Raw genomic sequence first — 13,498 nt, forward strand, 5'->3', positions numbered from 1 at the left:
ATGTTTGTTGATTGCTTGTAGATCTTCTTTGGTGAAGTTTCTGTTCATTTCCTTAGACCATTTGTTGATTGGATTATTTGTATTCTTGGTGTAGAGTTTTTTGAGTTCTTTATAGATTCTGGAAATTAGTGCTCTATCTGAAGTATGAGTGGCAAAGATATTCTCCCCCACTGTAGGCTCTCTCTTCGTATTGCTGATAGTTTTCTTTGCTGAGAGAAAGCTATTTAGTTTGAATCTATCCCAGTTATTGATTCTTGCTTTTATTTCTTGTGCTATGGGAGTCTTGTTAAGGAAGTCTGATCCTAAGCCAACAAGGTTTGGACCTACATTTTCTTCTATAATGCAGGGTCTCTGGTCTGATTTCAAGGTCCTTGATCCATTGTGAGTTGAGTTTTGTGTAGGGTGAGAGATAGGAGTTTAGTTTCATTCTGTTGCATATGGATTTCCAGTTTTCCCAGAACCATTTTTTTAAGAGGCTATCTTTTTTCCATTGCATATTTTTGCCACCTTTTTCTAGTATTAGAAAATTGTATTTATTTGGGTTTGTGTCCATGTCCTCTATTCTGTACCATTGATCTACCTGTCTATTTTGGTACCAATACCATGCCGTTTTTGTTACTATTGCTTTGTAGTATAGTTGAAGTTCTGGCATTGTGATACCTCTTGTTTCATTCTTCCTGCTAAGGATTACTTTAGCTATTCTGGGTTTCTTATTCTTCCAGATGAATTTCATGACTGCTTGCTCTATTTCTGTAAGGTACGTCATTGGGATTTTAATTGGAATTGCATTGAATCTGTATAGCACCTTTGGTATATGGCCATTTTGACAATATTAATTCGGCCTATTCAAGAACATGGGAGATCTTTCCATCTTCTAAGGTCTTCCTCAATTTCTTTATTCAATGTTTTGTAGTTTTCATCGTAGAGATCTTTTACCTCTTTGGTTAGATGGATGCCCAATTTTTTTTTTTTTTGAGGCTATTGCAAATGGAGTTGTTTTCCTCATTTCCCTTTCAGCTGTTTTGTCGTTTGCATATAAAAATGATTTAGATTTATGCATGTTGATTTTATAGCCTGCTATTTTGCTGAATTCATTGATGAGGTCTAGAAGTTTTCTGAAGGAGGTTTTTGAATCCTCTAAATATAGAATCATGTTACCCGCAAATAGTGACAGCTTAAGTTCGTCTTTTCCTATTCATATCATTTAATTTCTTTAGTCTGCCTAATTGCTCTCACTAGAGTTTTGAGGACAATGTTGAATAGAAGTGGTGAAAGTGGACATCCCTGTCTTTGTGAAGCACTATTTTTGACTTACTGTTTCACACGTGCAGGGTTTGTCATTCAAAGGGAAAGAGAAGGGCATGGACAAAAACAATTATCACCACACTCAAGCTCTTAAAAAAAAATAACTCATGTGGCTGACACTGGCTAAATCCATAGTATGTTAAAAAAATCCTTTATAATTAATTTATACAAATAAACTATAAAAATCCTCTACTAAATCCAGTACTAAAGTTCTCATTCAATTCACAAAAGAATCAATAAAGCCTTAAGCCACTTGCAGCTTGGAGAAAAGGTTTTCCACTTCTATTTGGAATCTGTTCTTTCAGTGAACTGGTTCTGTGATGCTAACATCTCATTGTGTTCCAGTTTATCCCATAAAGTCCCATAATTGGCTTTATTAGAATTTTACTTCCCTCTGTCAACAGATGTTCAAAATTTTATGCTTTCTTCACATCCACTCCACAAATATTTGCAAATATGAAACAGAACAAAAGTATACTTAAAGTCACTACAATGATCATCCTTGATCTTTGTCATAAATCACATAATGCACTCAGTTAGGATGTAAAGTGTTAATAGTTTTTCTGATAGAAAAAGACTTCATGGCTAACTATAAAATCTGATTTCAATTCAGATAGCACCACCTTCAGAGTAATTTTGAAATGTTGCAATTCAGAAAAACCAAGCAAGCATAGCATTTACTGAGAAGAAAAGGAAACAGAACTAAGGGGTCATGTTCTCCTTTGTTATGTTTTCCTGAAGTCCTGCAATTATACACTGCCTTGCAATCTTCTGTAATTTCCAGAAAATTCCAAAGTCTCAGACTTCAAAATTCTAATTGTATTCACAAAACTTGAAATCAAAAAGGTTAGCATAAAAGTGTATAACAGAATATAAAGGTATTAAAATATTTTACTACTTATCCTCTTAAGCAGCATGACTTTCTTTAAAAGTTAACAGAATCTATGCCTTTGGAGAGATGTCAAACAAAATTTTACCAATACAAAGAGTATGTAACTATATAGCAGAAAGAAGAAAAAATTTTTCTTTCTTCCTAATTTTTGCAATTTCACCAACTCTATCCACCTCAAATAAGTGTGGTTAAATGTTTTGGTTAAAGGAAGTATTGATTGTTTGTTCTCTACAGTACATTAAAAATGATCTCCTATACTTTTAACTGTTAATTAGCTCAAGATTTGGTTCAGAAATCACAGCCCTGTGTAGTGTGACTTCACTGGTATGGTATATGGGCAATTATCTTTGAGATGAGCCTTTTCATCCATAACAGAACAACCACCTCTCACTTAGACTGCAAAAGATCAGAGCCAATCTGCTGCACGCTAGTGTGCCTGCCATCCCCTTTGTAATGTACCTTATTTTCAAACTAACCTTTCACATTCTGAATTAATTAAAGTGTTTTCAGGTTAAAAATTAATGAATTCACTTTAGCATCATTTTGGGGGATAATAGGCACAAAAATATCATCCAAGCAATGCTTTTTATTCAAATACCACAGCCTCAATGGAAAGGAAAACTGCATCACAGAATTTTCTGACCTGTCATAGCTCAACTGGATCCCGATTTGAGTTACTTGGAAAAACAGTGCCTCAGAAATGTTTCAGTGATGCAGTGTGGTACATAATTACTTGGCATTTTGATATATATGCTAATATCACTCAAAAATTAATTTGAATATCACCAAATTTTCAATCAGTATTGTGGTCCCTAACATTCACTATCAATGCCTACCTTTTATTTGTTTCTGCTTTGCTACCTCACCTAGTCTTCAAGACTAAATTTGTCCCAAGTGCTCATGCAAAACAAAATGAACATGGAACCCCTTTCTCAAGGGGAATTTAAGGCTGGGGATATAGCTCAGTTGGTAGAGTGTTAACCTCAAGGGGAATTTAAGGGAGAAAAGAGATTTCACCCATCACTATGTTTATTATCTGAGACCAGTATAACAAAAGATAGATTAGCAAGATAAAATAATATTTACTTGTTTAATATAAGTTTTATCTGACAGGAGATTCTTCCTAAGGGAAAAAAGATTCTAAAAATCAGGGAAGTCTGTGTATTTTCTAAATTGGTTAAGGTGTGGACACACACACAGACATAAATTCTTTGAATAACAAAGAGCTTAAATATTTTTTCAGGTAAACCCTCCAGAATTCACTCAAGGATGGTTTGAAAGTGGCTTTTCAATAATGGACATGTGCAGAAGAAGCCAGCCCCCAACACACAATTTTGACGTCTTGAGCTCCAAACCACCCACACAGAGCAGCAGAACATAACTTCCCTTCCCCAGAAGAAACATGCAACCTGTGAAGAGACTTGACCATCTATGCCCACAGAAAAGAACCCTGAAACCCCCATTTCACTATCCAATCAACAAACAGCTTCTCCTGTCTCCCTTCCTATAACTGTCTTCAAACAGAACCAGTGGTGGTGATAGATTTGAGCAAGACTTCTGTCTTCTTGACAGTCAGTTCTCAATAAAAGCTTTTTATTTATGGAAAATAAAAAAAGAAAGAAAGAAAATATTGTAGTAATGGCTTCTACATGTGCAAGGCAATGAGTCTTTGCTCAGTATCACAGATGTGTAAGTGAACAAAGATGGTACAATCTGATGCCAATGAACTCAGAGAAGGAGGAGAACAAGGCCTGTTTTGGATTCTCCTTACCCTTTATCTGTGTTTAAGTATAAAGATGTTCCTTTCCTCCATGTAAACAGAGGATCCCTCTAAAATGAAGGTAATTTAACCTTTTTTGGAGCAAGATCAAGGGAATTATTCTGCCACTGGAACAGGTCCCACGAGGTCCCCAAGAGGGGACCTCAACTGAGGGTAATAGTGATCCTTGACAAATACCACCAAAAAGAATTCCAAGACATGTCAGACAGAGACACCAGCAGAGATTTATTCAGAAAAGTAAGGGAGAAACAAAGAGAGAGCAGGTTATCTCAAGATTGAAACACAATTCTAGGGCCCCAGGTTCTTCTTATAAAGGAATTTTTGGGAGGGGCTGGCATGGGAAGGCATGTGAGAATATCATTCTGATGTGGGAATATCAGTCTGGTAATCACTATTAGATCCAATGCTTAGCATCTATGCAACCATTTTAAATTCTTACCATAAGTTGCTTTCCAATCCTAGAGGGGTACTTCCAGAGAAAACAAGAGTTAAAATGTAACTTCCCCTTCCCACCTGTCATTAACCACCCCACTGGAACATCCCCTTTACTTGTCCTGTCAGCCCGTCATAAGTTCTTACACAAGTAGCTCATATGAGCTCATGTGACCTTATGCAAGCCACCCAAACTGCCCTATGAAATACCCCAGGGCTAAGTTATTTCTGCCTCTCTTGCTTTCCTGAGTGATGACCTTTGTCAGATCCTGAATGGCAAATAAAACTTTCTATGTGCAGATCTCCTCACCTGGCTTTTGTGTTTCTCATTTGTGTCCCATTTTCCTTTCAATCACAAGATGATTCATAGTTGTCTGACTGTTCTCCACATCTTTAGGTGGATGTTGTCTTCATTATTTGATCAATAGATACAATGTTTAGAATGCATCCTATATTTTAGGTTTCTTAAAATAGTATATGTCTCTGCTTAATATACTTTCAATATGAATGTGTTAGTACATTGCACAAGGCAGTTTTCAAACAAAGTTTTAGATTTTTGTTGTGTGTAGTGGTACACGCCTATAATTCCAAATGTGCAGGAGGGTGAGTCAGCAGAATCTCAAGTTCAAGGCCATTCTGGGAAACATGGTGAGACTCTGTCACAAAAAGTTTAAAAAATATAAAAAATAAATATATATATACATATATGTATACAAAATATAAAACATGTATGTATTTACATATAGATAGAATGTGGCTTAGTGGTTTAGTGAGTTCAATTCATAATAATAATAATAATAATACAGTAAAGATAATGAGAAAAAGTTTTATAGTTTTTTAAAAATTTTGGGAATGACAGGCCTGGAGAAAAATCAGCTTTGGTGAGAAAAGGTATGAGGAAACTTTAGCACAAGATTTTTAGATTAAAGTTATACTCTGCTTTTCCTTTCTTCTGTCTCCTTTCTACCTTTTCTTCTATCTCACTTTTAAGTCTGGCTCAAGGAAGAAGAGGAAGGGAAGGTGAGAGAGACCTTCCTGCTCTTGCTTTTCTCTCAAATGCCAAACTTCCACACTTGGGGTAGCACATTCTGAACCCCAGTAGGGTCAAGCACTCCTTGAAAATCTACTGGAACACCATTTTTCTATAAGTCTATCTTCCTGAGGTAGCTTGATATGGACAGATTCCATCTAGATATACAAAAACTTTTTAATATCACTTTGAAATAACACAGGAATCAGTCCTGTTCTCTTACCATTTTATGCCTGGCTTGACTTGGTAAGAAGGAAGGGAGGCCTGGAAAATGGATGCTAACTGCTTTGTCATCTTTCTCTTTGTATTTGTCAAGTTTCTTTTGTTTGTGAGGAACAGAAATCAACTCAAAGTTAACTTAATCATGAAGGAAGAATTTTTCATGAGACTTAATTGTATCCAAACCTCATGAAAAACTAGATCAAAAACCTGGAAATGTAAAGCAAAGTCTCCTTCTCTTTCTCCCTCTCCTCATCCTCTTTTCCCTCTCTTCCTGCTCTCATTTTTCTCTTTCTTCAAGTTACTTAGCTTAGCACCAGTGATCTATGTAGATTTGCAAATAAGAAAAATGACAAAATATTAAGATGCTTGTATTGATCCATACCTGTGTCCAGGGAGGTAGGGATTAATTTTCTGAATATGGTATGTTTCGGCAAGGCCTTCAACATCAAAATAAGCATTCCAACTACACATGCACATCACACTCCCCAGACCACCAGCATCCAGCCCTAAAAGATTCGGCATAAATGATGAAAATTTAGTTATGCCAATAATGAAACCCATGGTAAACGATACATTTTTATTTCACCCTTGAAGATTTTTTCCCCTGCACTCATACTAGAAAAATATCTAGCACTGCCTTTGCCACCAAGATGCAGGTATAGACTGCTCCAATGGCTGGTGGGAATGGAAAATGGCCCAGTCACTACAAAGGTCTGAACATGCAGCTACCCTGGGACCCATCAAATGGTATGGTTGAGCATTTATCCCAGGAAAATTACAACCCATGCTCACCCAAAATTCTGCACACAAAAGTCCACTGCAGCTTTGCTCACAATGCCAAAATACTGGTAGTAACAGAGCTCCCTGCTGACAGGTAAAGAGCTTGAGGATCCCAGACCATGGAATACTACTCAGCCAGATCAAGGAATCAACTATAGGTACAGTGACCAGGAGGAATCGCCAGAGGCTTGTGCTGCCTGAGAAAAGTCAGTCCCCAAAGGTGGCATACTTGTGATTCCACTGGTCTAATACTCTGAAACTGAGAAAATCACAGCAATGAAGAGCAGATGAGTGGCTACCAGAAGTCAGGGCTGGCAGTGGGACAAGGGAAATGTTCTGTATGCTGACTGGGAAGGTGGGCATGAATCTCCACTGTGAGAAAACCAAAGAACCAACCAAACACACACCCAGTGCCAAGAGGTGAGGGCATGTGAGACTGGGAAGCCCAAGCACAACAGGTGTGTCCTCTCAGTGCTGAGGCCCTGGGGGTGCATGAGTTGCATCAGCTTTGCTAGATGTTACAATTGTGGGGAACTGGGTAAAGGACATACAATATACTCTGCTGTATTTCTTACAACTGGGTATTAATATATAATGATCTCAAAACAAAAGGTTTATTTAAAAAAGACATACGCCACTTGTGTTGTATGTCCATTGGACAGGAAAAGTGGGGGAGCCATGAGCCTTGAGGTCTCACCTTGTTTCCTGCCTACCTTGGTCTAACATGGAACCAGAGCTCCCCAGGCCCACAGTGTCCAGCTCATTTTATTGTAGGACACCCCACAACCTGCAGGGGTAAGCAACCTCCTTCCTGTTTCCATCATCCTGAACTGATAATGGCCCAGGAGGAAGGGCCCCATGGCCTTGTGGATCTCAGGCTGGATGCCTCTGTAGTAGATGAGATGCAGCAGCTCCTGCTCCTTGTAACTCTGGGGTGCAGGAAGGAAGCAGAGGGCTTAGTCAGGTGGGAACCAGCAGGTGGGCTCTGAGGCTCAGTTTGCTTCTTGGAGCAGCCCCAGAGATTCTATGTGCATGAGCAAAGAAATGTGTACCTGAGTATTAACTGTGGCATTATATGAAGGAGCAACACCTAGCAATCCACTGGCTGCCAACCATGGAGAACAGGCATCCCTGCCTGGGTACCACACAGAGATCAAAGAGGGTGGGGGTGCATTTATGAGGCTTGATGCCAGAGAGGTTGATTCCTTGCTGGCTTAACAGCCCTGGGTGTGCACTTCTGGTGAAGGGCATCTCTCCTCCCCAAGAAGTTCACGCTTCTTCAGTCTGGGCTCCCACCATTCTCCAGGGCCTCATGGTCATGTGAACCAGCAGAAGAGGAAGTAGACAGGGTGGAGGGAACCCACAGGAAAGATTCAATGTGTGTTAAGTGGGAGAAAAAAAAGAAGCCTGATACAGAACATATCTAGTGAGACTACAGCATGCCTAGGGCTTTTGCAAAAAGAAAAATGAAGAGCATGAATGTATTGTATATCCATTGTATATTACTGTATGTAATTGTTATGTCATAATTCACATGTATGTTTAATTTTAAGCCAATGCTTCATATTGTGTATATTTGGAAATATTATCATGCAGTTATTAGTGTGAACTCAGCTCTAAGAAAACTTGAAAGGGAATGAATCTAAAAGGAACATTTCCACTTGGTACTTCACACATCAATAATTTCTGTGCACACTGGTATGACCTTAGCAACTGTTTGCCATATTGTGTGGAGTTGATTTTTCCATCTAAATAATAATCATTTCTATGCAAAGGCTTTTCACTGAACTGAGGAGCCAGCAGATCCCTGCTGGACTGTGTCTGTGGAAGGGAACCAATGGCTGCAGGATGCTGCTCTGAAGGGCCCCAGGGACATCTCCTATTACCTCTTTATTTCATATTCCAACTTTAAAAGTGTATTTCACATGGGAAGGCTTGTCTTGGGTGTACCCAACAACAATGAGAAAAACAACCCCTCTTTTGTCCTTCTTGGGGATTTTAATTTATGTTTTGTAGATGGCCTTGTCAAAGCTATTTAAAAAGGAGAAAACAATTTGCCACTGAGGCTCTGATCTCTTCATCAAACATCTGCTTCCTCTTCTGGGTCTATCATTAGACTCCATTTCATAGCCTCCCTTGCAGTTAGGAGTGGTCATGCTGCCAGGATCTGGCCAATAGGATGGGAGAGGGTGTGAGAGAAGAAGCCCTTTCTAACCAAAGTCCAGGAAAAACATGTGGGTTCCCTCTGTACTATTTCCCCTTCAGCTGGATCACATGACCATGAGGCTCTGGAAATGGGGGGAGCACAGACTGAAAGAAGGGGCCTGAACCCCTTGGGGGAGCAGAGATACCATTCAGCAGAAATGCCCACCTGGGGCTCTTAAGTCAGCATGAAATCAACCCCCTGGTGTCAAGCAACTGAAAGAGTGGGGCCCGTCCCTTCCTAGCAAAGTCTACCCCAATGCCAATAGGCAGCTAAAGGCAAGACATGGCCAAGTAGGTTGAGAATGGTGTTCAGTGAGACCTACTCACTGTACTGTCTCAACTAACTTGTCCTTAGACTGGGGCCTCCCCAACTTGGAGGATTACCAGAGCACCTGGGGACCTTTCAACATAGATTCTGGGCTGCATTCCCAGAGGTGCTAAATTAGTACAGCTAGAATTAAGCCCAGGAATTAATAAATCTTTTAAATTCCTCAGGAAACATGGAGACTCAGAAACTGCTGGGGGTTAGGAGTACTATGAAGTTCTGGGACAGTAAGCTGGCTTCTCTATTTAAATTTTAAACTCAAATCAATCAATTTTATTTCTAGGAATATCTCAAAATAAAAGCACTAGTACAGAAAGCTATAAAGATGTTGAATGGAATACTGTTTAAAATAAAATCATTTTTATTAAAAAACAAGAACTCAGAACCAGGGCGGCGAGTTCCTGCCCACAGGTTGCTTCAGGGACCAGGACAGGGCAGCAAGGGACTTCCCCAAGCAGCCCACAGCCCGGCCCTCTCTGGCGGTAAGTGCTTTTCCAGGCTAGCTTCTTGGAGGACACCACCCAGTGAGAGCCTTCTACACAGAGCCAGCCACAAGTCCCCAAGCCAGTGGAGACTTCCGGCCGACAAGCAGCCTCTGGGACCAGGGCAAGGCAGCCAGACTCCTCTCCAGGCAGACCTGCGCCCCCACCCCCCTGGCCGCAGGTTTTTTCCACGGGGCAATCCAAGATGGCGGACTAGAGGGTGACTGCATCTCCAGTCACTCCAGAACCCAGGATTCAAGAATGGGAGATCACTGAGAGTCTCGGACTAAAATAGAGCCATGGAGTGAGTCTCCCCCACCCAGTGAAGTGCTGCCTGGATGGAAGGCCCAGATTCAGGTGGCTTATTAGAGTACAGCAGAGCAGCTAGAGTCTTCCCCAGGCAGCCTTGCACAGTCTGGCGGTGGGCTCAGGGCCAGATTCTGCAGCATCTTGGAGCAAGACCCCCAGTGAGAGCCTTCCTGCACAGAACCAAGCTTCAAGTCCCTGAACCAGGGCGGCGAGTTCCTGCCTGCAGGTTGCTTCAGGAACCAGGACAGGGCAGCCAGGGACTTCCCCAAGCAGCCTGCATCCTGGCCCCCTCTGGTGGGAAGCACCTTTCCAGGCTAGCTTCCTGGAGCAGGCCCCACAGTGAGAACCTTTCCACACAGAGCCAGCTCCAAGTCCTGGAACCAGTAGCGGGCTAGGGGCAGCTTTCCTTGGAAGCACTGCATTATCAAGTTACTCCAAGACTTCAGGCTCCTGAAGGCAGGAAGGTGATACACTGGAAATCTACAGGGACACTATAAGCCAATAGAAGAATTCTGCAATATCAGAAAGTTCCACTGACATCTGACCAATAAAACAAGGGAAGAAAATGTCCCAAACAAACCTAGATGCTATATCAATAAAACCCAATGACAGCACAGCAGAAGAAATGTCAGAAAGGGAGTTCAGAATGCACATAATTAAAACAATCAGGGAAGCAAACGAAGAGATGAAAGAGCAAATGCAGGCATTAAATGGTCACACCAATCAACAGTTAATGGAGCAAATACGGGAAGCAAGAGATCATTTCCATAAAGAGTTAGAGATATTGAAAAAAAAAAAACCAAACAAAAATCCTTGAAATGAAGGAAACAATAAACCAAGTTAAAAACTCGATAGAAAGCATAACCAATAGGATAGAACACCTGGAAGACAGAACCTCAGACATTGAAGACAAAATATTTAATCTTGAAAACAAAGTTGAACAAACAGAAAAGATGGTATGAAATCCTGAATAGAATCTACAAGAATTATGGGATATTATGAAAAGGCCAAATTAAAGAATTATTGGGATTGAGGAAGGCTTAGAGAAAAAAACCAAAGGAAAGAACAATCTATTCAATGAAATAATAGAAAATTTCCCAAATCTGAAGAATGAAAAGGAAAACCAAGTACAAGAGGCTTATAGGATTCCAAATAGAGAAATTTACAACACATCCACACCAAGGCATATTATTATGAAAATACCTAACATACAAAATAAAGACAGAATTTTAAAGGCCACAAGAGAAAAGAATCAAAGTATATTCAGGGAGAAACCAATAAGAATATCAGCAGGTTTTTCAATCCATACCCTAAAAGCTAGAAGGGCCTGGAACAACATTTACCAAGCCTGAAAGAAAATGGTTGCCAACCAAGTATCTTATACCCAGCAAAACGTACTTTCAGATTTGACGATGAAATAAAATCCTTCCATGATAAACAAAAGCTAAAGAAATTCACCAGAAGAAAGCCAGCATTGCAGAACATTCTCAGCAAAATATTCCATGAGGAAAAGATGAAAAACAACAATGCAAATCAGCAACAGGAGGAACTAGCCTAAAGGAATAGCCAAATAAAGGGGGAAACCAAATCATGTCAAAAACAAAAATGAGTCAAATGACTGGGAATACAAATCATATCACAATAATAACCCTGATTGTTAATGGCATGAACTAATCAATCAAAAGACATAGACTGGCAGAATGGATTAAAAAGAAAAATCCAACAATTTGCTTCCTGCAAGAGACTCATCTCATAGAAAGAGATACCCATAGACTAAAGGTGAAAGGATGAGAAAAAACATACTATGCACACGGACACAGCAAAAAAGCTGGAGTATCCATCCTCATTTCAGACAATGTGGACTTCAAGTCAAAACTAGTCAGAAGGGATAAAAAAAGACATTACATGCTGCTTAAGGGAAGCATAAGTCAGCAAGACGTAACAATCATAAATATCTGTGCCCCGAACATTGGCTCATCCATGTACATCAAACAAATCCTTCTCAATTCGAGAAATATAATGGACCATAACACAATAATACTAGGCAATTTTAACACACCTCTCTCACTACTGGATAGATCGTCCAAACAAAAATTGAATAAAGAAACCATAGATCTCAATAACACAATCAACAATTTAGACTTATCCAACTTATATAGAATATACCATCCAACAATGAATGAATACAATTTCTTCTCAGCAGCACATGGATCATTCTCTAAAATAGACCTTGTCATATGCCACAAAGCTACTGTTAGCAAATACAAGAAGATAAAGATACTACCTTGGATTCTATCAGATCATAATGGATTGAAATTAGAAATAAATGACAGAATAAAAAACAGAAACTTCTCCAGTACCTGGAGATTAAATAATACACTATTATATGATGAATGGATAACAGAAGACATCAGGAGGGAAATTAAAAAAAAATTGTTAGAAGTAAACATGAACAAAGACACATCGTATCAAAATTTCTGGGACACTATGAAAGCGGTACTTAGAGGAAGATTTATTTCATGCGGCACATTCAGCAAAAGAAGTAGAAATCAACAAATAAACGACTTAATACTACAGCTCAAAGCCCTAGAAAAATAAGAGCAGACCAACACCAAAAGTAGTAGAAGACAGGAAATAGTTAAAATCAGAGCCGAAATCAACGAAATTGAAACAAAAGAAACAATTGGAAAAATTAACAAAATAAAGAGTTGGTTCTTTGAAAAAATAAACAAAATTGATAAACCCTTAGCCACACTACCAAAGAGAAAGAGGGAGAAAACTCAAATTACTAAAATTCGGAATGAACAAGGAAATATCACAACAGACACGAGTGAAATACAAAACATAATTAGAAGCTATTTTGAAAATCTATACTCCAACAAAACAGAAAACCTCGAAGACATCAACAAGATTCTAGAGACATATGAATTACCTAAACTGAACGAGGAGTACATACACAACTTAAATAAGTCAATTTCAAGCAATGAAATAGAAGAGGTCATCAAAAGCCTACAAACAAAGAAAAGTCCGGGACCAGATGGGTTCTCCGCCGAGTTCTACAAAACCTTTAAAGAAGAGCTCATTCCAATACTTCTCAAAGTATTCCATAAAATAGAAGATGAGGAAACCCTCCCAAACTCATTCTATGAAGCCAGTATCACCCTGATACCTAAACCAGACAGAGACACATCAAGGAAAGAAAATTTCAGACCAATATCCTTAATGAACATTGATGCAAAAATTCTCAACAAAATTTTAGCAAATCACATACAAAAACATATTAAAAAGATAGTGCACCATGATCAAGTGGGTTTCATCCCAGGGATGCAAGGTTGGTTCAACCTCCGGAAATCAATAAATGTCATTCACCATATCAACAGACTAAAAGTCAAGAATCACATGATTATTTCAATAGATGCAGAAAAAGCATTCGATAAAATACAGCATCCTTTCATGCTCAAAACACTAGGGAAAATTGGGGTAGTGGGAACATTCCTTAACATTGTAAAGGCCATCTGCACTAAGCCCATGGCCAATATCATTCTAAATGGTGAAAAACTGAAAGCATTCCCCCTAAAAACTGGAACAAGGCAGGGATGCCCTCTTTCACCACTTCTATTCAAAATTGTTCTTGAGACTCTAGCCAGAGCAATTAGACAAACCAAAGAAATTAAAGGGATACGAATTGGAAAAGAGGAAATCAAAATATTCCTCTTTGCCAATGACATGATTATAT

The 13,498-nt window shown here is 39.3% G+C and overlaps 1 pseudogene across 1 annotated transcript in view; it reads right to left on the reverse strand.

The window, feature by feature from the left end:
- Positions 1-1,559: 1,559 nt before the first annotated feature.
- LOC306652242 (small G protein signaling modulator 1-like) overlaps positions 1,560-13,498 on the reverse strand; it is a 38,421-nt pseudogene continuing 26,482 nt past the window's right edge. Inside the window, exons 14-15 of the transcript XR_013767019.1 lie at positions 7,246-7,370; positions 1,560-1,741 (exon numbers count right to left, since the gene is read on the reverse strand). The product of XR_013767019.1 is annotated as a small G protein signaling modulator 1-like (transcript). The remainder of the gene's footprint in view (positions 1,742-7,245; positions 7,371-13,498) is intronic.

This window comes from Sciurus vulgaris (assembly GCF_902686455.1).
Source record: "Sciurus vulgaris genome assembly, contig: HiC_scaffold_155_arrow_ctg1, whole genome shotgun sequence".
Taxonomy (NCBI): Eukaryota; Metazoa; Chordata; class Mammalia; order Rodentia; family Sciuridae; genus Sciurus; species Sciurus vulgaris.